Below are 25,012 nucleotides of genomic sequence, written 5' to 3'. Positions count from 1 at the left end.
AACACCCCCACATCCTTCTCCTCAGGGCTGCTCTCAATCCACTCATTGCCCAGCCTGTGTTTGTGCTTGGGATTGGTCCAACCCATTTGCAGGACCTTGAGCTTGGCCCTGTTGAACTTCATGAAGTTTGCGTGGGCCCACCTCTTAAACCTGTCAAGGTCCCTCTGGATGGCATCCCTTCCCTTTAGAGTATCAACCACACCACTCAGCTTGGTTTCATCCAGAAACTTGCTGAGGGTGCACTCAATCCCAGTGTTCATGTCCCCAACAAAGGTGTGAAATAGTACTGGTCCCAATACAGAACACTGGGGGACAGCACTTGTCACTGGTCTCCACTGGGCATCAAGTAGTTGACCACAACATGGAGTGTGACCGCCCAGCCAATTCCTTATCCACTGAGTGGTCCACCTGCAAATCCATGTCTCTCCATTTTAGAGACAAGGATGTTGTGCAGGACAGTATCAGATGCTTTGCACAAGTCCAGGTAGATGACGTCAGTTGCTCTTCCCTTATGCACCAATGCTGTAACCCTGTCATAGAAGGCCACCAAGTTTGTCAGGCCTGATTTGCCCTTAGTGAAGCCGTGTTGGCTGTCACCAATCACCTCTCTGTTTCCATGTGCTTTCGTGTAGTTTCTAGGAAGATCTGCTCCATAATCTTGCTGGACACAAAGGTGAGACTGACTGGCCTGTAGTTCCCTGGATCTTCCTTCTTTCCCTTTTCAAAAACGGGCATTTTCTTTCTCCTTTCCCATTCACTGGGTACTTCACCAGTCTGCCACGACTTTTCAAATATGATGGATAGTGGCTTAGCAACTTCATCTACCAGTTCCCTCAGGACCCTCAGATGTATCTCATCAGGTCCCATGGACTTGTGCATGTTCAGGTTCCTTAGATGGTCTCAAGCCTGATCTATGGTGGGCAGTACCTCATTCTCCCAGTCTCTGCCTTTGGATTCTGTGAATTGGACAGCATGGCTCATGCACTTGCTGGTGAAGACTGAGGGAAAAAAGTTGTTGAGTACCTCAGCCTTCTTCATGTTGGTTGTAGCCAGGTCTTCCATTTCGCTCATCAAGGGGAGTACAGTTTCTTTCATCTTCCTTTTTTGTCTTTTGTACCTGAAGAGACACTTGTTATTTGTTACGTCCCTAGGCAAGTTCAGCTCCAGGTGTGCCTTGGCTTTCCTGATCCCCTCCCTGCAATCTCAGGCCTTATCCTGATAATCTCCCCAGGATGTATATATCCCTGTCTCCACTGCCTATGTATTTTAGGTTTGTGTTTTGGTTTGGCTAAGAGGTCTTGACTTAGCTAAGCTGTCCTCCTGCCTCCCCTGACCAGCTTCTTGCACATCAGCATTTAGAGTTCTTGTGCCCTAAGAAAAATGTCTTTAAGTATCTCCCAGCGCTCATTCGCTCCTTTTTCTCTGAGGGTATTCTCCCAAGGGATCACAGGCACTAGCACCCTAAACAGCCAAAAATTTGCCTTTCTGAGGTTTAGGGTCCTGACTCTACTTTTTACCCATCCTGTACCCCTCAAGATTGAGAATTCTACCAGGCAATGATTGCTGCAGCCCAGGCTACCTCCAGTCTTGACCTCTCTGGTAAGTTCTTCCACACTAGTGAACAACAGGTTCAGCAGTGCCTCTCTTCTGGTTGGGGTCTCCATCATCTCCTGTACGAGGAAGTTTCCTCAACACACTTCAGTAGTTTCCTGGGCTGCTTGCAGTTCACTGTGCCATTTTTCCAGCTGATGTCCAGCTAGTTGAAGTCCCCTATCAGGATCAGGGCCTGGAAGCCCTCTCCTGATAGGAGAGGCCAAGGTACCCCATATCCAGGTTCTTCCAAGGGAAGGAAATTTATTAAGCACCCTGTACCCTGGTGGTTTCCGAGGGTGGTTCTTACCTCAGGATGCTATAGGAGACACTGAAACATTAAAGTCTTGGCAATCTGAGTTAGGGCAGATACTCTCTGACATGAGATCCTTAGCATGTAAGCAAGACACTTGTGCCAGGCATCAGAAGGGACTTACTGTATCGCTGCAGAATTGTACCCTGCCCAGTACCTTCTCTTCAGCTATGGACAGTCTGTTGATTTCTGCAAAACTGGGAGCTGGATTACGTATCAGGAAAACATTCCTTCCCTATCTCAACAGAAGAGCAATCAAAGCATTGAAGCATAAGCTGTGATCATAACTCTCCTAAGGCAAGCCTATGGGTATTCTGAATGTGGGGAGGATGATCTTCTTGGAGTCAAAAAAGAAAGTAATGGACAACAGGGCTGGATCCCATCCTACCTTCATTTGCTGGCTGAGGATTTTTCTTAAAAGCTGGGTCAAAGCATATGTTTTAGAATGATGCTCATTTTCCTTGCCAAAACACCATCTGATGGTGAGTCCTTCACCTCCCCTGCTATACTGTTCCAACTTTGAATTGGTAATGTTATCATAATTTCAAGGTTGAATTTGTCTAACAAATTTTCAGCCATTGAGACCCATTATTCTCTTGGCAGCAAGCTTAAAAAGCCTTTCCAGTAAGTCCCTTCTCCATAACTGGTCTAAGTGCCCATATGCATTGATGAAGACATCTCTCATTTTTCTCTTCTTTAGACTGAAGTCACCAAGCCATACTCAAGATTTGTTTTCCATCTGCTGTGTTATTTCAGTGGACTTTCTCTAACCTTTCTCCAACATACCCACATTCTTCTTGAGTGTAAATGCCATAACCAGGCATACTCACCTAGTTTCTCTCTTACGCATGCCACCCACTGTTGTGTCATCTTCAGGTGCTCTCAGCAAAAATATTATGTCATTATGTAGATCAAACTAAAAATATTAACCAGTGCTGGACTAAGAACTGATGCCTGTGAATCTGCCCTAGAAACCATCTCTGTTCATTTCGCTTTCTGTTTACAGCTCTACTTTAGGCTCTGGCAGTGAATGAGTTTTTAATCCAGCTAGTATGTGCTCTGCTAATTCCATGTCAAATAAGTTTTTAAATCAAATATTATGATGTACTTAACTGAATGCCAAATGAACACACAGATATATTCTTGTTAGCACAGTTATTTAATCAGTCATCCTGACAAGAGGGGTGGAAGCTTTGACAAGATATTTACGCTCTCCATAGGTCTGGGCATCTAAGTAATAGGGGAGGTAATTCAGCAGGACTGGAGTCCTCACACTGAAAGAATCTCACTTCATACAAATAAGGTCTGTGATCATTAATTCATGTTAACTACTTGTTAGAAGCTATAATATTTTATCTGATCTTGAAATGTAGATAAATCCCTCAAGTTTTCTACAAGATTTCAGTCAAATTATGGAAATAACGACTTATGGAGCTTATGGAGTATCTCTGAAACTCACAGATACATTAGAAACTCATAAAAAATAGAACTGGAAAGGATTTAAAAAACTTATTAGTCCATCTCAGTGCAAGATAATACTTTATTTAAAACATGAGTTTGAGGACTAAACTTAGTCCACTTAACAAAGATTGTGTGCACTGTAATTCCTGGCACAGTTGAGAGCAAAGCCCTATAGATGATAGGCAATCATTGTGACAAGGACAGGAGTGTTTATTTGGGAAGGAGAATCCTAAAAGCCTGAAACCTCTAATTTAACAGTATAGGCTGTGGGCTTAAGGAGAGTCAGTGTTAGAAATTGTACCAGGTGTTTGTTTGTGGGTAATTTTCTTCTCTGCAGTGTTAGATTTAAAGGTTGTAATACAGCATGTGGAAGACAGCCTGGACTGGATTTATATAACAAGCTGCTATTAAATTTGGTGTTTTCTGATGAATGACCGAAGAGCTTTAAGTAAAAGCACTAAGTGGATTGAATACTGCCTAATAAATTCAGGTCTCTGAACCAGCTCACAGAAAGTGTCTTCCAGGTGGGTTTGGAGATGTTTATATACTTAAATTATGTTCCCAGAACAGGCAGAGAAGAATTCTGGGAGCAGAGATCCCTGCTAATCTTTCTCTAAGCTACAAGAGTTTATTTTAATATTGGGAATAGAGATTGAAGACCTTGTCAGAGAGAGAAAAAGCATTTTAGATTGCTTAGATGAAATTCCTTGTCTTGTATAAGGCTGTGTGCACATGTGATTCCTGTGAGGTGATTGCGCTGGAGAGGGGGGTGCTAGCAGCTTCCCAGTCACATAAAGGCCTGTGTGCTGAACCAGGTCCAGCAGTTAGCTTCAGCCCTTTGGGACCCCACAGTAAAGCTACTGAAGTTTTCTGAGTGCAATACCACAAAAGGCTGGTAGAGATTAATGTGTCCCACACACCTCAAAGAGAAGTTCATATTGCAGTCTGGATTCAGTTTGCTATTTGGCCTACCTTTGTATAAAGCAGTAAAATGCTGTAACAGATCCCAGCTTTTGGAAAATGTCTCCATGTCCATTCAGAGGCGCATGCCCAGCACTGATCTGAAGTTGATAAGACTGAATATGTCTTCAATGATAAAAGACCCAGGAGGTTCACTCTGACTTCTTGATAACAGGTCTGAGAACTGTGTTGTGCCAACATGGTGCCTCAGTGTTTCCTTTTAGCTGTGACTGTATTGCTTATTGACGTTTTGGATATTTGTACTGTAAGTTGAAAGACTGTGACCTTTTGCGAATGCTCGTGATGCCAATTATTAATGGTAGTTGATAAAATCGTGGTATCTAACTATGAATAGTGAATTTATGTTGAGAAAAACAAAGAGACAATCACAGAATTAGAACATAATGGTTGCTTAGTTGCTGGTGATTTTAAACTATTATATTTGTTATATCAGGCAGACTGAAGCCCCGCTGAGTAATATGCAGAGTTGCTACTGTAAGGGAATATTACAATACAGAAAACAAGTATCAACAAAATAAGCACAGAGAAAAAATTAAAAGGGAATATATAAGTCTTATTTGTGAATTGTTGAAGAATGTATGTATGGACACCGCATATTCCCACAATCAAAAGGAGGACCCTGGAGGACATGGGCCTGCTCTGTATTAATTTATGACTGCTGTTTGTGCTATGTGACTTTTTAATAGCTGTAAGGAGTTTTCCATGACTACATTGTATTAATTAAAAGAGGCTGCTGGTGGGAAAAAAAGGCAGGAAAACAAATGTAGCAATCAGATGCCTCTGAGGCAAGCATATCAAAAGTCATTAATAACTAGGTCTAATGCTAATCTATGTTTTCATCCATGAAGAAGAAATAAACAGAAAAGAACGGCTGGTAAAATGTTTTGATGAGACAAATATCTGGGAGGTGGTAGGAAACAGAACAATCAGATCAAAAAGCAATTTAGATCTCTTTGTAGCAGAGTACAAGGCATCTCTGCGTTACAGTGTCCAGGTGTACATTCAAAGAAATTCAAGCCATGCAACCATACAGGGGAAAGCCCTATCTTGAAGAGCAATGATTTAAAAAAACCTTGTGATGAAATCCCAATGCTGTACTGCATCAGAGATCCTTGGCTTTATAGAGAGAGGGGTTTGTAGAGGAACCGAGAGGCTAAAAGAGCCTTTTTTAATTAGTGCTAATTTTTAATTAGGAATGACCACCCAGAGAAGGCATGCTTACCGCTGGTGACTTGCCAAGAAAGGTGATAAACTGGGAAGGGTTCAAAAAAGAATGAAAGAATGATCTAAGAACAGGATGACTGACCTGGGAAACAAATTCAAGGAATTTGATTTGTTCAGCTTGTCAAAGAAAAGCTTATTAGGTAGTTGGATTGTGGTCTGTTAACTCTCTGTTTTGGGAGGGCAGATCATGTAACAAAGGGATCTTTAATCTGCCAGGCAAATGATGTAACAAGATGAAAGAAAAGCTGGAGCTACATGAATTCAGGCCAGACAAAGTGTGGCTTTTTAATAGCAGATGGGTAATTGAGAACAATTAATTTTGGCGTATGGTAAATTCCCAACCTCTGGAAATTTTAAAATGTGTAAATTTTAAAGATGTGATATTTGTCTCTAAGTTTTGGTCAGTCACAGCCATGATTTTTTTCATTTAAAACAAGATTTAATGTAGAAAAAAATCTTATGTTCTTTGTATCTTATATTCTTCAAGAGTCTTACTTATTCACTCTTCCAACCTCTTAGAGGCTGCTCTCTGCACTGTCTCGTGTTGGAGGCTTTAAAGTTCATTTGCAAAACATCTGTATCCTCCTCCATGGTCTGACATTTTTTGAAAAGCCTCCCTAGTGGAATCAGGGTTAGAAATTTAAGCCATCATACATCCGGTTTATTGAGATAAATAATTGTGGTCAATTAAATGTAATTACACTGAAAATTACAACACTTTAAAATCTCTTTTCCAAATACCTCTTACTACACATACAGGCTCCGGGAGTGTAAAATTGACAGTACCTGTTATACTGTCAACTCTGTTAGTAAATATAACCTGGTAAGTATAATACACTAAGTGAATCATATGAAAGATCAGTTTCAGTTGGTGACTTAATTACTGATTTGTAATTTAAATTCTGTAAGATTTGCCTAATTTTTCCTAGCCTTAACCTTTAATTAATTTAATTTTAAATCAACTTATAACATCATCTTTTGCTGTAGCATTTTGTTAAGCATCAAATAGTCAAGAGCTCTGTTGATGTGTTTGGGGAAAAAGATGTGTTAACAGATTTTATAGAGCTTGGGGATCAAAGGAGCTGTTCAGCCATCCTGTTGTGTCTCTGGTGCATTGCAGGCCATTAAATTCCACCCACTTACCTCTCTGTCTAACCCATTTAGTTTGATTAGTGCATTTTTATCCACAGGAGACTAAACATTTGTGTGCCATAGAGTCTTACCTGTTTGATAAAGCCAGTCTGATGCCTTCCCTTTCTTAGCTTTGCCCATGGAAACAGCTACATTTAAGTTACTGTGGGAATTCTTTTTTTAGCATTTGCACAACAGAAACCAAGGAGAGATGGGTTAACTCTCTTTGTTATTGATGTCAGAGTGATGGTCTCATAATGAAAATCTGCTAAAATACTTTCCACCTGTCTATACTGAGAGACCCCTTGACTCAGCAGAAGATGATCAACAGATATTGAGGACAGGCAAAACAGCTCTACACACTCTCTCTTAAAAGCATCATTTTATGCTCTATTTTAAAGATTTGTTTTCTGAAATACAGCTGTTCTTATGCCCATGTTCTATAAGCCAAACACTACTTGTTTCATTTTGTATTTCCTGTTTCCACCAAATACTAAGGTTACATTATCATTATAGCTTGACTTTTCCGTAGCAAACATCCTGGAATCAAGTCTACATCTCACACTCTAGTCTAAGTAGCAAAAATATTGTCAGGGCCCTGAGGGCAATAATAGGCTGTAGCGGCCCTGACCACCCTCGCCAGCATCACTTCTCATGAGCAGTGGGACAAGCCCTGGCTGCCGAGGCCCCTGCTCTGCTGGCTGCATTATCATGCTTGGGTATCGGCTCCCCATCTCTTAGGGAGCAGCCAGTGATTTCTGCAGCCAACCCCAACATATATTCTGTTCCCCCAAAAACCCAATATTTAGGTAGATAAATAGCAAAGTAAAATCTGGGTAAAACACAAGCCAACATTACTTAGCCATAATTTATTTACTTATGCCAGATACTTAATTGGTTTTCCATATTAACTTGTACTTCAAAGGACTTGGTTTTCTTCTGCTTGCTTTATTTTCCATTGCTAAACCCCTGATATAAGCTAGAAAGCAGATTGCCTAATCTGAGTGCTTTGAGTTCTAAGAGATGACAGTAGCAAGACAGAAGATCCGGCCTTGATTTAAGTCTTTGCATTGGGACTTCAAGGATGAGGTTTACTAATATGGGTAGATTCATAAAGGATAGGAATTTTGTAAAATCCTTTTACCTGAAAATGATCCAGATTTATATGGCATTTTCTTCAGAGGAATTCTGGACCCTCCATGCAAGGGAAGACTAAATGAATTGATTTGTTTAACCTCCATAGTGCTCTGTAAGTGTATCAGCGCTGATAAATGCCAAGGAGGCATAAGAGCTGTTTAAGGCCAGTGCAGGCACATATGTTAGTTTAAGAGATAGTTTGGTATGCTGTGGGTTTGCTCTGGTTGCCTGTCAGGAAAAGGCTCTGGAGCCAGTGACCTGAGGGGTCTTTTCATTTCCTCTGTTTCTCACATGCAACTGTGGTTGTGAAATTAGCCACACAGATAAGGAATGCTGCTGACTCCATGTTTTATTTATTGCCTAATGCATAGTTTACTGTGGTTAATCAGCTCAATACTATTAAAGCTCAAAAGTTTTAAAATCTTGATAAGAAGATAGAACTATTGTTCATCTGTCATGACTATAGGAATGCAGCCTCTGTAGTGAAGTGTCACTGTTGAAAAACTGAATCATCATACAGGATTCTGTTATGATTTTTTTTAAAGTTAACTGTTGCAGGCTTGGATATGATTGGGTGAGCTGCATTTTTCAGTTGCATTCAGAGTCTTTCAAGCTAAGGAGGCACTTAAATGCTGAGTCCCTGTGCGGAGTCTGTTACTTGGCAAGCAGTTCCCTGGGAGTAAAAGAAGGGAATTTTGTGTGTTCAGGGAGTTGCTATAGAAAACATCCTTGTTTCTGGCCTGTGATGTGGAATGTGCTGCAGGAATTCTTAATGAGCATGTTGCTGTGCAGCTGAGATGTAGTATATATACCACCTTGAAATAAATTTTTATGTCTTTCTGCTGTAATGCTTATCACCCTCAAACATGCTGCTCCAATTAGTTTGTTTGGGTTAGATTACCTTATATTGTGACAATACTTTTGTGTCTGTGCACTGAGATGAATTTATCTGTCTCCTCTAACTCAGATCAGGAAAAGGTAAATCACTATATGTGAGGTCTGCAGAGCTCGTGATCAGACTTTCTGTACAGACATTATTGGCAGTGGAGTGACAGTACCAACACTGGCCAGATCAGCTAGTTATTAACCCAACTTCCACTTTCATTGCTTTATTTCTGAACTTAGTTACTCCCACACCAAAATGCTGGATGCTGTAGAAGAATCTATGCAGAGAATGTAAGTTAGACAGCACTGCTGTATGAATCAGCGTGAGCAGCGTGCATGTTGGTTAAACCCCAGAGTCACATTACAGTGCATAAAACTATCAACATGAACACATAGCATAAAGCATGCAAAATTTCCTCTGTATTAACTTTTCTCTGTGACTTGATCTTGCTACACTGCATGCCATAGTCACCCTTAAAGGCAAGGCTGTGTATTTAAATAATTTTTGTTAAAAACCACTATAGCGAAATATTTCTCCATTTGTATGTAGTAACTTAACATGTATACTAACTAATAGTTGTTTCTTTTGATAGATGCCCTTAAAGCAAAATAAGCTAGATTACTAAAGCATCAGTGGGACAGAACTTAAGAAGGCAGAGAGTGATGGAATATATATGTCTTTGTCTATGATTAAAATAATGTATTTTAAATTGTTTTGGATACAATGTAAGGATTTATGACGTCTTCAGCAGAAAGCTATTTGACATATGAAAGTGAGAAAACAGGAAGAACTAGAAGTAGAAAAGGTTAATACTGATAAGCATTGGGAGTTTATGTTTCAGGGAATAGGTAGTTTGGTAGTTAGGAAATTTTTCCCTAAGGGTGGTATCGTATTGCCAAGTCTGATCATTCAGAGATCACGAGGCAGGCTTTCAAAATCATGAGATAATTACAAATGATAAGACTTGACTTCTTTTTATTTGCCTCCTATGTTTTCAGGGTGGAATCTGTTTGGTGTTTTAAAACTTTCCTTTATTGATATGAGGGCTAGCAATGTTTTGTTCTGAAACAAAGCAGAAGCAGAACTTGTGTTTAAATAATGAAGATGAGGCTTGGGAAAAAAACCTCCTGCTATTGCAGCACTCCTGATAAACTTTCAGAAATTGGCAGCCCTGTTGTGGCTCTTGTCTATAGAATGCCTCACACAACTCTCTAAGCAGTGTCCCCTCGTGAAGGTAGAGGCAGTGGTTCCCAAATAAATGGACTTCTGTGACCTGAGAAAAATCCCATTGGGTTCATGGCTATGCAAATCTGATGACTTGCAATTTTTGCTGTTTAACATGTCTTCTGAGACCAGCTTACAGTTCCACTGTGATCCCTGGAATACAATAGGAAATTGCTGGTAAGTCACAGGTCTGGTCCAGCTTTGCTGGTTTGTTGCTCATTGCTCTTCGTTTGCTTCCTTTAAAGCATTTTAGTTTATCTGTAATGATTGCTGTTGTGGCTGAACTATTTATGATTTTTAATGTAGTTTTGCAAATTTGTATTCCCACTGAGAAGAATGAATTAAGTTTTGCAAAGGAAAGTTTGAAATACTTTTTCAGATTTGCAAAAGGGTTTTCAAGATTTCCAGCCAAACCCCAAGCCCCACTGGGATCTCCCATACTTTAAAGGCATCAGAGCTTAGCTTCTTTCTATATGCCTCTTGTACTACAGGATCTCTGACAGCCTCTAATCCTTCCAGACTTCACAGCATGGTCTGAAAATTGCAATTTCCTTTTCTTCTTTGAAAAAAATTCTTATCTTTTCTTGCATATGGTATTACAGCTGACAGTATGTAGTCCCAGCCTGAATACTAAGACTGCAATGCTGTTTCTTGAGTTGTGCTACAGTGTATAAAAGACATCAGCTGGACTCTCAAGGTAGGTGCTAGGGGAAGGAAATCTCAATTAATTTACAGATGGCAGTTGGGTGGGACCATGTTCTATGTTGACCACCAGCTGATTCACATTTTAACAAGCTATTGTTTTCCCAATTTGAATCCATTATTTCTTGAATCGTCAGCTTTCTCCAAGCCTCACTGGGTGCCATTTGCTCTATTAATCACCTATTTTATATTTTACTTAGCACATGCATTTACATAACTGCAGAATTAGTTAAGAGGAAGGAGGGAATGGGACTTCCAGCTGAAGTGGAAAAGAAATTGTTGTCAGTTTGGGCAAACAGCTGCGGAGCAGGAATTCTGAAAACCACATGTAATGACCAAGATAACTGGGCAATGAAAGCTTACTCTCAGTTTGGATGATTACCACCCCTTACTGGTATTTTCTGTGTTGGGTGGGAGAGGGCAATCAGGCAATATCTATAATACTGCTAGGCTGTATTCTGATTTCATACCTAGGTTTGCCAGTATGTCTGGCTATGGAATTATATCTGATTTCTGTTCACATAAACAAAATCAGAATCAGTCCACTGTTTTCATTGGGAAGGTATTTGATGATGTCTGCCTTCTGCATTACAGTGTAAGGTTTTTCCTTTGTTGGAAGGAACTGTAAATTAGCACATCAGTTTGATTTTAATCTTTGGCTATTGCAGTGTTGGTTTCATACAAAAGTCAAAGTATGAAGTTGAACAATGATATAAAATGAGGCTGGAGTGGGCCTCCAGAAATCATTTCTCTGTATCAGGTCAGGCTTAATTCTGCCTAATGGCTTCTGACAAGTGTGTGGCACTTTTAAGACCGGTGTCTTAAAGCTCAAGAGGATGGGGGCTCTTATCTCCTCTTAAGCAGCTTGTCCCAGTATTGTCAGAGTCACTTGCTGGAGAAAAACTTGCATGAGTGCACCTGACACTGCTTGCCAGAGGGTTTGTTACGTCTCCAGTCCTGAAATTCAGAAGTAAAGGAACAGAGCTTGGACTGGAAACCAAATGAGGGATTTCCTACTTCAGCCAGGTGGGCAAGCAAGGAAATATCCCTCCTGGAGGAGAGTCTCCTTTCCTGTGGCTATGCTACCTTATGGCAGCAGGGACCTTTAAATTCCTTGTGCAGCTGTACATGCAGAGGGCCTTGAAGCTCATCATGCACTATGCCCTACTGATGTCCTTCTTTTTGGAGGGAGACTCCTGCAAGGGAACACCTCCCCAAAATAGGGTTCTGTTGCATGAAAACATCCACAGAGAAACATGCATGGGTTAATGACTGGTCAAGTATTTTGTTCCTTGTTGCGAGATTTTCAAAGGACACTGACTACCAAGGAAGAAGAGCTTATTCCCACCCCGAGCCCTGTCCCCTCTTTCAAATGGCAAAGAGAGGGCTGAGGGCATACACAGAGGCTCTGAGGATGCTCAAAAGGGAGCACCCTCCCTTTTGTGTGCTGTGTAGAGACAGAGCAGAAGAGAACCAATGTATCCCCCAGAAACTATGTCAGCTCCTGTCACTCAGCTGTTTACAGACTGAATCTGTGGAAATGCTAGCTTTATACAGGCAGAGTCGCTGGTGAAGGCATTTGATGTAGTACCACATGTGTTAATGTTGGCTGGCATCACCTCTGTACTATAAATATCCCTATTGGATAGCGGCACAGCATTAATTCTTGCATGTTTTCATGCCAATTTTACTTGCTTTTCTAATCAAATATTTACAAATAATCCTGCCGTGCTCTCTGGCATCATGAGGCAGCTCTCTGAAGGAAACCATTAATTTTCTGCTGTACAGCATCGGCTGATTAGATGCTTTGTGGGGGAAGAACTGATATGAAAACACAGAAATGAAAACAGAAATATTCCTGCCAAGCACTGTAGCCTGTTACTACATGTTGCTTTCATTCATCAACTGGTTTTATTCATTTGTCTGAAGCAATGCTAGTGAGTGAATCTTATCAGAGAAGTACACAGACTGTGAAGCAGTGCTCAGGAGCACAGGAGCTTGCCTTCCTTGCTGTCTTCTTTCTATACCCCTGCTCCCAACACCAGAGGTCAGCTTTCTACTGTTCATTGGAAGCCCTTTCTGCTCCAGCTATGGCATCTAGCTGTTGCAAAACGTAAAGAAATCAAGAAGATCCGACCCTCCTCCAGGCCAAACATGGCTTGCAAGAAGGGTTAAGGTAGAAATACTTATGGGTTGGGTGATTTGTATTGCACTTCTCCCAGCAGAGCTAATTTCTGGTTGCCCTTGTCTTCCAGCCTGGTGCTGCAGTTATCTGTTTGTTGTTTACACTGACTTCAAAGCCAATGGATGTGACAGCTCCTCCACGGTGACCTGGGATTGCAGAGGGGACAAGATGTCTGCCTGCCTGTTTTAGTTACTTAAATGGTCTCCATTGCTGGGGTGTCTGAGTGCTTTTCTGCCTTGACTGTCTGTGTCTTCCCAGATGAGATCAGGCAATGCTGCTTCCATTCTTACTGATGAAAAAGCCAAGCTAAGGGACCCGCAGAAGACAGCATGTATCCAGAGCTGTATTCATCTCAGATCCCATAGGGCAGTCCTAGAAACAGAAGGCTCTATTCCATCAATTCCCATAGAGGGGCAGTGACTCTAGAGGCATTTTTTTCAGAGAGGTTATTCAGATGTGGAGTGCTGCTTCTCCAGACTTGTGCCATCACACCGTGATTCTGTTTTGGAGAGCCCCTAACTTGTCCCATCCATCCCCTGCTCCTGCAAAGAGCAGGAAGATTGCTAAGTCAGCTGTCTGTCTTTGCTGGCTAGTATCCAGTCAGAGAGCTGGGTCACCAGGCAGCTTTAAAGACCTAGCCCTCCTTAGATTTCATTTAAGAGCTGCTAATTATACAGATTGAGTTTTACATGCATGCAATATCACCATCAGTACCCTAAAATGACAGTGCCATTTAAAATGATTGAGTTTTCAGCCAGATCAGTAAGCACAGGGTCACTGGGGTTAGCACACAGAGGAGTGAAGGAAAAATGGCAGAGGGAAAGAGAGATCAGCATTTTTAGCAGCAGCCCATGGTTAGATTGTTTTGTGTCAGTCATGAAACTGGACTTGAAAATATTCTCCTATCTTGATGTACACTCTGAGAAAGAAAACTTCTAGCTAAATCTGGAAGAGCAGTTGCAGAAGTGCGTCTTAGGAGGTCTGATGTGGGATGCTGTATGCATCCATATACTAGAGAGTAGCAGGAGGGAGGAGGTGCTACTTCTGTGTATGATGCTGGTGAGACCTTTATTGGAATGTTGTATCCAGCAATTAACAGTTCAGTCTTCAAAAGGGATGTGAAAATTGAAAAGGGCTCAGAGATGAGCCACAGTAAGACTTATGTTTGGAAACTCTGCCTTACAGTAAAATACTTAAACAGCTCAACTTACCTTATTAAGGAGAAGTTTAAGTAGTGATTTGATTACTGTCCATTAGTTACTTGAAGGGAAAAGAAGGAGATATCTTACAGGACAGAACTCTTTCATCTTATTTTTCATCAAGGACAGAATCTCGCAACTGGAAGTAGAATTCAGAGATCTCAGAAAGCTGGAAATAAATTGAATTTTTAATGGTGGAAGTAATTAAGCATAGGAACAAATGCAGGATTTATTCATCACAGTGATCTCCTTTGGCCTTAGAATTTATAAATCTATGTTGGGCTCATTCCATCATTAGTTCTAGCAATATGTATGTTACTTTGTAAGCTCCTGAAATTAGATAGCTTGTCATTACTCCTAGGGCAGAATAGTACAAAGAAATTGTATAAGGCCCCATTAAAGACTTTTTCTTCAAAGACGTTTCTCTTCTGTTTTTTGTTCTGGAGATGAGTGAGGATCTTTTTTCAACAGAGTGGATCAGTAAAAACCTGAAGGAAATCTATCTAGTTTAATGTTTTCATTAGGGTTGAAACTTGTGAGATGTCCAAACTCTTCTTAGCTTACCTTTGGTTTCTTGCTGCTGCAAAACAAAACCACATATTCTTCAATATAACATTTTTCTCTGCTGATCCCTGCTTAGGGAACTCAATCATAGTTTTCAATTCTTCACTTCATGCTTGGTAATACTTGCTAGGCTGCCAAACTGTCAGAATATACCCAGCAATATCTGGATGCTAACCTCCACTGACTCATGTTATAGGCCACTTCAGGTTAAGATTCTATCAGGAATACTTTAAAAAATCTGGCCATTGAAGAGTAAGTGCAGACCAAATCTTCAGTTTTTAGAAACTTCTAACACCAGAACAGTATAAAAAACTCTGCACATTTTGTGGTGGTTTTTGTTGTTGTTGTTTGCGTTTTTTTTAATTATTCTGAGTGCTGCATGTTTTGTTCTCAAGGATATCACTTTGCTGTAATATATGTGAGAGACGATAAAAGTGAGTTTTAGGATATTGTGGGATTAAGTCAACTGCAGAAGGTAGGAAAAAATTATTCAGGGATGCTTAAATCTCTGTATCAGTGAGGAATCTAAGTGGTGAATCATGTAACTAGCTTTGAGTTTTTTCTTCAGCAACTCTTCTACACTTCTGTTTTCCTAACTATAAGATAAGGAGAATACATTTCTCTGTGTGAAGAACTTGAAGCTTAGTCTGTGTGTAGGACTGGGTAATCTAGGCATCCTTAATTTTTCAACATTATCACACTGGATTTAGATCATTACTAAATTTTAGCAAGTGACTGCTGTTGGAAAGAGTCTCACGTGCCATAAAAGAAAGGCAGCATGTATTGCTCCAAGAGCTATTGCCAAATCATTCAGCCCTGAGTTATTCTCATCAGATTCCTCCAGGTATAAGAGAGGTGGCTGGGATTCATTGGCATTTTCCAGTTCCTCCCATGAAATGGTGCCTGATGAAGTGGTTTCCAGCACTGCGTAACAGATCTTCATAGAGGAACAGTTATATCAGAATTTTTATTGTTTGGTGAGTTCTTAGAAGAGAAGCCAGTCCAGTAGATTCTCAAGATGCTGATACCGTGGATGCCAGATTGTGGATGCCAAGGATTCTGAAGTTTGGAAATGTTTGGCTCAGCCTTCCTGGGCACCCTTGGTGCTGTATGACTCTATCTTTGTGTCCAAGCTGTAAGACTGTGCTCAGAAGAATGAGATCACCCCACTAAAACCCTGGGAGCTGTTTTTCACATTGTAACATGGTATTTGCTCCCTGAAGTGTCTGGGTGTTTTGCTGTGCTCAGTTTCCCGGGCAGTTTAGCTGTCTTGCCCAGGGCCAGATGCAACCCCTTCACGTAGAGGGGAGGTGCCCAGGTGCACTCACTTCTCCACCTTTGCTCACACAGGACAGGAGAGTGAGGCTCTGGAGCAGCACATACTTGCTAGATGCTATGCGGTCCCAGGCTTCTTCCTCTCCTGGAGAGATTCTGGAGGGAAGTCAGATTGCCCAGCAGCTAGTGGGGACAGGAGATAATGGGGAGTTAAACTCGCCTTTAACTCCCAGCAAATCCATGATGTTGACCAGACTTGTATGGTTTACATAGTGGTTGGCTTCCCAGAGCTGGGAGTCTACAAAGTTGGCTATCACTAGAGAAGGTAAAAGTTTGTTCTTATATGTATAAATACCTGATGGGAGATAATAACAAAAACAGAGCCAGGCTTTTCTCAGTGGTATCAAGTGAAAGGGCAGAAGACAATGGGCAAGAACTGAGATAAAGTCCCTTTAAATGTAAGATAGAACTTCTTTACTGTGAGAGAGATTGAGCGATGGAACAGTATCTCCACAGCCTAGAGAGGTTGTGGAAATAGCTTCTTGGAGATATTAAAAACCTGATTCAATACAGTCCTGGGCATTGTGCTCTAGCTGACCCTGCTTTAAGCAGGCGAGATTGGACTAGGTGATCTCCAGAGGTGCCTTCCAACTTCAGCTGTTCTGCCATTCTGTGATTCTTTTCTTTCTTTTTCATCTTTTATCCATCATATCTAAGTGTGAGCCAAAATTTGGCCCATGGTTTGCGTAGATACTTGGTACTTTATATAAGCCTTTTGGACCAGTTCCATTCCCTTGTAACAGCTAGTTGCTGTTTGGAAATTTCACTCTGAAGGATTCTTTCTCTTCTTGCCATAACAGCCTTTTTTATCCCTGCCTTTGTCATCTGATCAAAGGATTGAAAGCTATTGCTTCATTGCCGTATACATTGTGAACTGGCTTTATTTGAGACTAACAAATATTAAAGTTACTTCTGGTTTCATTCAGGTTTTTTTAGAAAACTAATAGTTTTTCTCTAAAATCTACTTTTAGTAGCTTTTAAAAACCACTTATACTAACTGTCAATCATACACTTCACATATCTGCTTGAGATGCACAATATTTCATGTACTAAAAATAAAAGCAAGCCAAAAAAACCAAATTACTGTGAGAAGAACTGAATATCTGGTGTATATTCCAGTATTATAAAAGAGGAATGCTGAAAGATACTGTCCAGATTTAATGATTGGTAGCTGGCTGCACAAGGGAATAGGAAAAGGACCCTTAGGGACCTGGGAACTGCTTAAGCACAAATTAGTAAGGGCCTAGACAGTATTCTAGAAGAAATATCACTGGGTTTATGCCCTGTTTTCATACACTTCCCTAAGCATTTTATGTTAACCACTGCTGCAAACAGGATAGGGGCAGGTGTCTGAGCTGTAATGGGTGCTCTTAATATTCACTGTTCTTGAAGAACATGCCTGTGCAAAATTTACTGCAGGTTGGCCTGTGCGTATAACTCTGCTGCTTCTTTGCTTCTGAATCAAATCTGGGTCTTCTGCCAAGTGTCTTCAGAAAAGTTCTCTGAGCTGCAGTATCATTTCTAATTGCCTCCTCCATGGTCTGGACTGTACATGTCCATTTCATCAGGCATCTGTCTGCTTTCAAGAGGCCACGGCACCATCATGAAACATAAAACATTCCTGTCCTTTAATTATGGAATACATAAGCATCTCCTGCAGTGTGTGCATCCCCCTCAGAGCTCTTCAGGTCAGGAATACTGAGATGCTAGCAGCCTGACTTGTTTGCAGTAACAGCAGGCTGGTGTGACTATCCAAAGGCAGCACATTTATAGATGTCCATTTGTTGCATGATCCTGGGGATTTCTAAACGATGTATACTTCCTGGAAGCCCGCCACTTGGCCACTTGATGGCACTCTTAAATGTTTAGTTGGTTGCAAATGCTGTCGAGTATGCCAGTTTAGAACGGGTTAGAGGAAAAAGAGCCTCAGGTATTAAATAGTGAAACACTATCTGCAGCTTAAGCTGGCCAAAACAAGGCAGAAACAAGGCAGACAGGAGCAAGAGTTCAGCTGGTTGTGCTGACTGCTGCCAGATGTGTAATGGTAGGATTAGCACTTGTTCAGCTTCCCAGCTCCAGAGTGCTCTGCAGAGACGAGTGCTTCATCCTGGGTGTTGGAGCTGGGAAGTGTCCTCCACTCCGTAGTTTCTGAGGAGCTGTGGGAGTGAGTTATGCAAAATTGTTAGTCTGTGTAGCTGAGGGTCAAAACAGAAATGCATTCCTGGAAACAACAGGAGGGTTGCTTTTGACATTATTGATATACTTTTATAGCCCACATCAGTCACCCTTTTCCTCCCTCATCTGTGATGTGTATGCTTAGAAGTGCTGTGAGAAGCATGGAGAAGAAAGGACTAAGACCACAGTAGCTGGTTTTGGCAAAGCAGGCTCTGGAATACAAACCTCCCTATTGTAAGTCTTGTACCTTTATCATACAAGATCAAGATACGTTCTCTCTCTCCATTTTATTTGAGTATCTTCAGTGTGTATGTTAGCATTCATAACATGCAGACAGTTGCACAATTACTATTTCCCTTGTAAAACCAAGCCCTTATGAATATCTTATTTAAAGAAGAAAATTTAAAAAAAGTTGAAGTGCCTGCTAGACCTATCATGCAAACCCCTCTCTGATCAGAATGAGAAAACTCTGTTTTTACCTACAGCATTCCAAACTCAGCCCAGTCACATATTCCTTCTCTTTTTGCAGTGCTCAGCTGGTCGCCTTTATGTGAACCAGGGGAGAGCTGAGCTGCAAGCCAGATTCTCCTGCTATTTTCAGGAAGGTGCTACATCTTTTCATTCCTTTCTCCCCTGTTCTTGTGTGCTTCTGAGCCTCTGCTGTCACATGCACTGACAAACAGCGTATTGTTCCAGGCATTTCCTAAATCTCTCATTTTTGTTGGCCCAGTTGACTGTGGTCTCTCTTGTATTACTTTGCCAGACTGTGTTTCAGAGTGAGATGCAAATATACCTGACAGCTCGTTTTCTTAAAGGCTGTTTTTATCTATCCATCTGTGCTTCTGAGGTGTCTGTCTTGCCTCTGACATGTGCGGAGCCCACAGCAATTATTAGGACTGCGACACGGCCTCAGGACATGCATAAATTACAGTTTGCCTTGTCACCTGTCAATTTCATCTTTTCTAAAATGTCCAAAAGACTTAGTAATTCCATTTTTTTCCCTCTCCTATCCAAACTGCAAGTTCCGTGCTTCCTAAACAGAGCTCCAGCTAATAACATTAACTTGGTACAGAGTACCAGGAATTAGTCCAGCAGGTGGTGAAAGGTGTCAAGCAGAATGTTAAATTTGACATTCAAACATCTGAATCAGCATAAACCAAAATGATCTACGATTTGCCTCCACTGTATTGATGGGCTTGCTCAGACCTTGCAGATGTTGCAGTGTCAACACTGCTAACTGGAGGGTATATATTTCCCTGGGGTGGGAAGTGCCCGTGCTCACTGAGTTCAGCCCAGCACAGGTGGTCTCAACAGGGAGGTTCAACTTCCACTGACAAATGTCAGAAAATAAATGCCGGTGGAGTTATCATCTGAGACTATCTCAGAGGGGGTGCTGTTGGGATCCGTGGTGGCCCTGGAGCTAGGCATTGTTTTCATTGGTCCTCTGGATGGAAATATAAACTCACAGCAGATGAAATGTGTGACTGATGAAAAGGCAGGTGGGGTTGTAAATCATGCTGGGAACAGGGCTGTCGTACAGAGTGATTAATCTTGTGGTAAGATGGAATTATTCAAACCAAATGCATTTTAATGCATCCAAATATAACATTATACCTCTCTAAACAAGGAGGAGTGCTGTGTTTTAAAAGGCAGCGACTCTAAAAAAAAGAAAAAAAAGGCTTTTATGGACAAGCAATAAATTTGAGTTCCCAGTGTGATATCTTGCCAAGGAGGGTGAACATGATCCTGGAGTGCAAACAGGGAGTCCTGAGTGGCAGCAGATATGATTTAAGCATTAATGAGACTGATATTGGAATATTATGTTTGGTTCTGGAGCTAATATTTTTCAAAGCATGCAGAAAAACTGCAGATAGTTCAGTAAAGAGCCCCATATTGATTCGAGAGTTGGAGGAGATGCCCTAAAGGTGGAGGGAGGACAATAAATGGTTGAAATTTGGACTGCAAGTGAATTTTGTCTGGCCCTAGCACAAGTCCTAGCCATGTGATGTCCTCCACATACCTGTGGAAACTTTCTTAATATTCTACTCTTCTCCATGTGTGTTGAGAAGCGGCTTTCTCTTTGCAGCTGTGAAGGCAGTGCCTTTGACTGGTGTGGCTGGCAAAGCTTGTGATGACTCCCAGATTTTTGCTGAGCAGGCCTCTCTATGCAGTGCTGGTGAAAATAAATGGGATTTTTGCATTCAGACTGTGAAGGTTTTCAAAAGCATGTTGAAGGGTGACTAGTGTTCTGTTTTAAAGTATCTTAATGAAGAAGAAGCACCAGATAGAAAAGAAGTCCTTCATCCAGTTGAGATAGGCATAGGAAGAATTAACAGCGGGAAGCCGGATAAGTCATATAAGGAATTAGGTGCAGCTTTTTAATCACTCAAAGCTATTAAGCATTGAAACAAACTGCAAAGTGAAACAGTGGCTTCTCTGTCTTTTGAGATCTTCAAATGAAGTATGTATATACTAGCCAAAACCAAGTTACCAGACTCAAAACAGGATATACCAGTAACATTTGTGAGCTGTAAAATAGAGGAGGCCAGGCTTTCTGGCCTTGAGCTGTGAGGTAATGAATTCTCAAAACATTTTCTTTTCTGGGAAGTGACTGTTTTGAAAGTTCAGTGTTAGTCTTTTCCCTGCCCACAGCAGGGTTCACGGCCAGATCCACAGTGATCAGGGCTTGTATCAACACAGCAGTATACTGGAGTACTTCTGGGCATTTTAGGGAATAGGAATAGAATGGGCATCATTGATCCCAGTTTAAATTTCTCAGGGTTCCTGGGATGAGGCCTCCTTGAGCAGAATCCTGTGAAGTCCCAGTTCTGCTCCCTGTTATTCTAGCTTGCTCTAGTGTCTTTTGCAGTCCCCTCCACTGCCCTTTCTCATTCCCTTGGCTGTGAAAATGAGTGCTCCAGATACAGGCTTAAAGCACTCTGAAGTGCTATAAAACTTCCAGTTATTATTGTTACTCCCCAAGAGCCTTTGAAAACACATTCAGCACATGCCCAAACTCCCTGAGCTCCTTCAAAAGATTTGTTCTTTCCTCATTTTTCTGAACTATTGGCATACAGTTAAGCTTGAAGTGCCAGCTGTTTCCTTTCTTACAGTACATCCATTCTGTGACCGCAGCAAAGCGTGGAGTTGGCAGAGCTTTTTAAATAAGCCAGGAGAGAGTCTTGCTGAAGCAGCGCAAGCTCACCCAGCATGTTTCACAGCAGGTTAGATTAGCCTGTGCTCAGTGCCATGCTGCACAGGTTTTGCTCACTGATAGAGAAAAAAATGTATTGAGAATTCATTAATTTGTGACTTGCTCAGTCATCTGTCTATGCCATGCAGGCTGTAGCACAGGCAAGTTCTTAGGCTGTGCTCAGGGTTTTGTAGACCTGGATAATAATAATAATTTGCTTGGAAAAATTTGCTGGCCTGCAGATAACCGTTTTTGTCCTCTACACTTTAAATATCTGAAAGGCAAGTAAACAGCTGAGCCATTTCTTTGAGTACCAACATTTTTGTCTTTGAAACTGATCTCTTCTCCCCAGAGGAGATCACCTGAGTGTAAAGCACAGCCAGCCCCTTCCCTTGGCTTCTCGGAAACCAAAACCTGAAGGATAGAGCCCCAGCCAGCAAGCTCATCAAAGCATGGGCATATGTAGGAAAGGAGAGTAGATGTGCTTGTGCAGCTGTGATGCTCAGAAACAAGCAGCTGTTCACAACCGTGCTTCTCAATCTTGCTTCTTATTTTAGATGGGCTCTTTGAGGAGAAAGGACAGATTTTAAGCAGCAGTGGTTCCTTTTAGCATGGTGATTTCTTGGTCCAAGACATATCAGCGAGACAGCTGGCAGACTTGATTTATATAAAGCTATGTATCACAGGATCTAAGATGTAAGGCTGCAGTGGTGTGGGTTTTAAATCCTCCAAAGAGAAGGTAATTTGCCAGTTTATCACACAAGAAACTGTAGCACTGGCTTCTTGTGTAGTAAAAATATCTACTTTGACTCTTGACCATAGAGGGTGCTCACGTTGAGATTTACTACCTGAATGAAGAATTTACCCCAAGCATTGTGGTTTCTAACTTGAGGATACTGTTGCGTTGAGCACAGCCATTCAGCCACTAAGCATTTTGGAGGAAATGGAGGAAAAACATGTGTGTCTCATGGGGGTTTTGGTGAACTAAAAGCAAAAGATACAAATAAGAAAATTTTGTGTCCGGCAAACAAAATATTTTGCTCTGGTATTGAACATGTGCTGATTCTTTTAAATTCAGCAAAGGAAAAATATAAATGAAAAATTTATTAAAACAGACACTTAGCAAGCATCAGGATGAAAGATTTAGATGCTTTTCAGATTTTTGTTTTGCATGAACTATTTGGGGATACCACAGTGGTATCCTGAAGTACTTTGCTACTAATAAATCAGTATTTTTTGAAAAGGGTTTGGGTTGAATCTGTCAAGCTGTAAATACAAATGCAGATGAATATTTTAGACAGCAGTAACAGTTGGTTACAAACCTATTTCTGATCACATGTGATGCTTACAGGCTCAGTTCTCCAGGTTGAGACCAGTAATCATGCTATCTGCATCTTTCATTAGCAAAACTTTGCTTCCCACTTACACTTGTTACGTGTCAGGGTCTGAAATGTAACCTCCACTGAGGTGAACACTGAGGATCCTCATGACATGCAACTCTTCCTCATTACATAAGAGTCTGCTCACTCTTGTCTTCTTGCTGGGCTGCCTTGTGTCCTCCTGTAAAGCAGAAGAACAACTCCTGCTGGCACTGATTGTCAGAATAGCTGTCTGATATCTCTGGTATCTCCAGCCCTTGTATCTCAGAAAAAGAGCCAGTTTGCACATTGTGGGTCTGCATGGGGCAGATATACTCTCTGCTTTTCCAGTGCATGCTGGTGCATCCACGTGGTGCAGAGCAGCTGTCTCAGATCTGAAGCTGCTGCTTTCACCCGCAGCAGTGGTGTAGCCCTTGTCAGCAATTCGGTCTGCACCCTCTGCTTTGCTGTGTGCTCTGTGGTCCTCTAACATTGTTTCAGGGAGCTACCTGCATCCTGAGAGACTGACTACACAGGACTTCGGGCACACTGCAGTGCTCTGCTAGTTTTTACTGAAAAACACAAACCTTTCTCTTGAAAAGACCATGCTTAAAGCTGGGTAGGTGCTGTCCCTGCCATTCTGGAACACTGAATATCACTAATGAAATAAGACCTTTCTTTTCCTTTGTTAAAGAACATGTTGGTATGTCGCAGTTGAGTACTCTGGGTGAGAATTCACCCTTCATTGAAATGGATTTATATGCCTACTCTCAGAAGGTTATTGTTTTACTGGGATTTATGTGCCATGCTTCAGTGTTAATTGTGGATTATTCTCATCACTTTGCCTTTCACCAGAAATAGGCTGTACTTTAGCAATCACATTATCCAGACTTACGCGCAGTATTCACACATCTGTGAATTAACCCACATCCGTGATATTTTGTAACATAAAGGAGACAATGCGTAGGATTCAGCTCTTGGATTAAGATGGGTTTAACAGTCAGTAGAGGGCTGGCCATTACAGTCGGTGGAGCCCAGAGAGTAAATCAGCAGACCTAATATAGGGATCTTCTTTAAAGTGAGTTTTCTACACTCGCTGAACTGGATTGATTGATTTCTACTGATAGTAGCAGGAGTTTAGACTCTGAGTGCACAGCCAGCCAGCCACGCGTAGACATGCATTTGGGTGTCTTAATCTGCAAACTGAACCCTGTGTTTCATTCTGCCAGAGCTTCTTCCCAAGACCTTGCTTTTCCCCTGCCAGGCTAACCTCCAGGTGGACTTGCTGAAGCTGCTGAGTTATTTTACCCCATAAAGGCCTGCTCCATCATGTCTAATTGAGGAGTGTGGCTGGTCTATGATACTGCCAGTTCAGCAGAGAGAGAAGCACCTCCAAAACCCAGTTCAGATCTTTGGTGGCTGAATTCACCCTCTGAAGGGGTGTCTCCTCTGCTCTCTGTGCAGGGACAATGGGGGACAGCTGTCTGAGGCCTCTCAGCACAGTGCCAATAGGTGGAAAATGAATGTGCACCACAGACTGTTTGGAAATACACCTGGCTGGTCAGCACACTCTAAGAGAAATAAGAGCGTGAAACAGGTTGAATTCAAAGGCTGTCTAACCGATTTGACTTCATAGTCCATTCAGCTGTCAGTTGCTCCTGGTAGGTCATTTCCACAGCCTTCCCAAGTGTTTTTGCTTCTGAGGAGAGAAGGGATTCATCCTTATCCCGGCTGGACCTCAACTTAATGCCAGTTCAATGACATTACTTGGCTAAGAACAAAGACTATTCTGTGAATTCAAAGGACAGAGCAAATCTCTGATGGAGAAAGAAAGTTCAATTCCTTTTCAGCTAGAATTCTAGGACTAAGCTTCCCTCTCTTCCAAAAAAATATGTTAAAAATATTATTTGGGTTCAGATATGTTTAAAGTAATGCCAGTGTTGGAATCTCACCTTTCTGCAAAATAAGGAAGCCATTTCCCCTGCCTGGCCCAAATGTACAGAGAGACTTGTGAAAATAGAATATTTCCACAATCCAAATACAAAGCAGCAGTAGTATTTTTGTTGATGTGTGAGTTTCATTACTGGTTCTTTGAATGATCCCTATGTGGCCCTGATAAATTTGAGGTAAGCAATGTCTGTACCTGCATGCTGATTTGGGATCAGCTTGCTGCCAAGGAGAGTTTTCTGAAGTTAGTGTTATCAATGGGGTACACATTTACCAAGTCCTTATCCTACAGGCTGGTCAAAAAATTAAGAAAGATAGCAAGCACTTTTAAAAGGAGATGACTGTTCTGGAAATAGGACATATAGTGGGTACTTGAAGCACAGAAAGCAGTAAATTCCACCCCCCCC

The 25,012-nt window shown here is 41.5% G+C and overlaps 1 protein-coding gene across 1 annotated transcript in view; it reads left to right on the top strand.

Annotated features, from left to right (window-relative positions):
* Positions 1 to 25,012, top strand: part of DNAI1 (dynein, axonemal, intermediate chain 1) — a 138,499-nt gene that overhangs the window by 33,215 nt on the left and 80,272 nt on the right. The window lies entirely within an intron of this gene.

The sequence above is a fragment of the Haliaeetus leucocephalus genome, unplaced genomic scaffold (genome assembly GCF_000737465.1).
Source record: "Haliaeetus leucocephalus isolate CR32 unplaced genomic scaffold, Haliaeetus_leucocephalus-4.0 Scaffold176, whole genome shotgun sequence".
Taxonomy (NCBI): domain Eukaryota; kingdom Metazoa; phylum Chordata; class Aves; order Accipitriformes; family Accipitridae; genus Haliaeetus; species Haliaeetus leucocephalus.
Note: the sequence above shows the minus strand (reverse complement) of the source record. Positions and strands in the feature narration are given on the sequence as shown.